Raw genomic sequence first — 230 nt, 5'->3', positions numbered from 1 at the left:
CACAATAAGTTTTTCATTAAAAACGGCCTCAAGCTCAATAAAAATTGTTGAATATAATTGTTATAAGGCCATAAAATAACAAAAACAAATAACTTAAGGCTTCGAAAAAATTTAAAAGGTTAGTCACCTCAGTTAAGAAAGGTACTCATAGATCAACATATAAATTATGACTTTCAATCAATTCACTTCTCTAGCTGATATATTTCATTATAAATGGCTACTCAATCAAG

Source organism: Rhagoletis pomonella, unplaced genomic scaffold (assembly GCF_013731165.1).
Source record: "Rhagoletis pomonella isolate Grant_MI unplaced genomic scaffold, Rhpom_1.0 Rhpom_scaffold_00002, whole genome shotgun sequence".
NCBI lineage: Eukaryota > Metazoa > Arthropoda > Insecta > Diptera > Tephritidae > Rhagoletis > Rhagoletis pomonella.
Note: the sequence above shows the minus strand (reverse complement) of the source record.